Here is a 2746-nt window from a genome sequence, read left to right as displayed (position 1 = left end):
TTATCAGTGTCATTCAAATAGTTATTAACAAGGTGAATGGTACAAAGTATCCTATACTAACTTTGAAAGCTTCCAGACAATTAATTTTATTTAACTATAAAAACGGTCCATTAAGCCTCCATGTTAGCATCCATCCTGCTTCGATAACCGTAAATTTTTGTATGGTAACTGGAGATGGCATACATGGTTTATTTTAAGACATTTATCCGAAAAGGGATTATAATAAGCAAACACTCTGACACAGCGTAAATTTCCACAGTTGATTTGGAATTTAAAAACTTAGTTGAATAGGTCGGTTATTACTTCCACAAAGTTAGCTTCTGAAGAAGCAAATGATTAGGTATGTAATAAAAGAAAGAAGGAAAATATCTAACATTGACTTCTATACAATTGTTTCATCTTTAATGGGTATCCTCAGGTAGTCATTATAAAGTTCGGAAATTTTTTATTTAAATATTTTTTATAAGGTATTAAACATTGTTATGAAATCCTAATCGGATCAAAGTCGTTTATTTTATTATTTGTAAAAGTACTATTAGCTTAGACTATATGAAAGGCAGTTTTACTAACTGTTGGTAGATAGGAAAGACTGTTGAGAGCAATGCGTTTGGTTCAGGTTTTATAACGGGCATGTCTAGTAAATTAGGAAATAATAAAAAAGAAGATCTCTCTTTTATCTGTACTTGTTGAAGGTTAGAGGATCTTACAGAGTAGGCTCAAAAATGTGACTTCAGTCAAGGGCAAGTTTCTCATTTCTACAAAATAAATATTTTTTTCTAACATATTATTGCAAATGTGATATTGTCCCTAAGAAGCAACTCTCTACACTTTCCTTATTGCCTTAAATGAGTAAAAAAGTGTTTACTTTCTCAGTACATATACAGACTGGAAAATATTACACGTTGAGAAAAAGGACTGAACTGTCAAAGACACCCGTTGGGACAGCGGTAAGCTACGGATTTACAACGCTAAAATCACGAGTGTGGTTACCCGTGGTGGACACAGCAGATAGCTTTATGTGGCTTTGCTGTAAGAAAATACACTATCTGATCAGTGGCGCGTAGGCTGCCCAAAATCATTCTTAAAAGAGTGTAAATTTAATAGCCCTTAACGGTATGTGAAAAAGCTATTTTTTCTAGCAGGTTGGAAGGAGCTACACAACATGCTGGAAAACGTCTATAAGATATACTTGAGGTTAACTTGTAGAATTTTTCCTGATATCCAGATGTATATCTGTTAGCAGTTAGGAAAACTGGTACACAATTAGTTAATTATGTTCAGGGATTTGATAACAGGTTTCTAAAATATTAGGTATAATGTAGTTTTGAATATTGTGCAAAGCTGCACGAGGATTATCCTCGCTAGCTGTCCCTCATTTAGCAGTGTAAGACTAGAGGGAAGGCAGCTAGCGAGGATAACCCTCGAGCAGCTTTGCAAAAAATTCGAAACTACATTATATCTAGTTGCATTCCCTCTAGTCATTGCCACTCACCTTCAATTATTGGGCTACTCTTTTATCAACGAATAGTGGGATTGAACATCACATTATAACGACCCGACGTCTGCAAGAGTGAACATGTTTGATGCGACGGGGATTTGAAGCCACGACCATCAGATGACGAGTCCAACGCCTTAACCTACCTGGCTATGCCGGGCCGTTTGAGTTGTATGAAAGAAACAAAACTAAATCTCACAGATAGGAGAGTTAATTTTTGATAAAGAAAAGGTGTAAGACGCGACCAGAATGTGGTTCAATCCTCCCCACAATTACTTGAGTCCTGACAATAAGCTTTATAAATTGGCTACAGAGACCCTACTTACTTGGTGGGCATTTCACGGCAGTAATACTTTATAATTTTTATTTGTTTAGACTATGGTAATAATGGAGGATGTGGTAATCTGTAACTTAATTCTCCATCTTCCTGCTTGGTTTTCTGTTTCCTGCCTTTCTTAGCCCCGTGATATAACAATCCTTCCTACATTTGAGTCTGACTGACGCAGTAAATGATTTTCCTAATTAATTAACACGATCTCAGTGGTTGATGGCGGGAGTCCAACTAGTGTCAAGACTTTTGTTTCTTGTTTGGTCTTGTAATGGGAGGCGGTGGGAATTCTGCAAATCCAACAAACAAAAAAACTAATATAGACTTCTTATGTTCACATGCTCTGGATACAATAAGTCTAACTTGGTGGTTAGTCAGTTCTTCAAGTGACAATGAAATAAAACCACTGGAGGTTGAGCGTTGTTTAAGTTTGAAAGAGAACCTCAACTTCTGCTAGCAAGATGAAATGATATTCCTCATCATATTTGTTGGTCGAACTTCTGTCAAAGACGCTAAGGAAAATTATCAAGCAACAGCCAAAAGTTTATCTTCTGAAGAATCCATCTACTACCTTAAAGGATCACCCTACCTTTCGGTAAATCTTTGCTCTTAAACATCAAAATGGATTGAAGGATAGACCATCTTCAGTTAAGAAGCTGACCAACCGTAGAAGAGACCAATACCTCTATTACAGCTCATGGTGAAAACTTATTACTTAAGTGTTGAATTGATGACCACGAAAATAGCCCTAGTAAAACTGCAGGAAGCCATCAAATCTAAAAATGAACCAAACCAAAGACAACAACAATACTGAGTGAGTTGCTGGTAGGGTCAAAGTAGAAATAAGCTGGTCCAACAATATGACTGTCCTGACTATATATATATATATATATATATATATATATATGGGGTATTGTTTTTTT

The sequence above is a fragment of the Tachypleus tridentatus genome, chromosome 6, assembly GCF_004210375.1.
Source record: "Tachypleus tridentatus isolate NWPU-2018 chromosome 6, ASM421037v1, whole genome shotgun sequence".
Classification (NCBI taxonomy): domain Eukaryota; kingdom Metazoa; phylum Arthropoda; class Merostomata; order Xiphosura; family Limulidae; genus Tachypleus; species Tachypleus tridentatus.
This window is presented reverse-complemented; position numbering follows the sequence as displayed.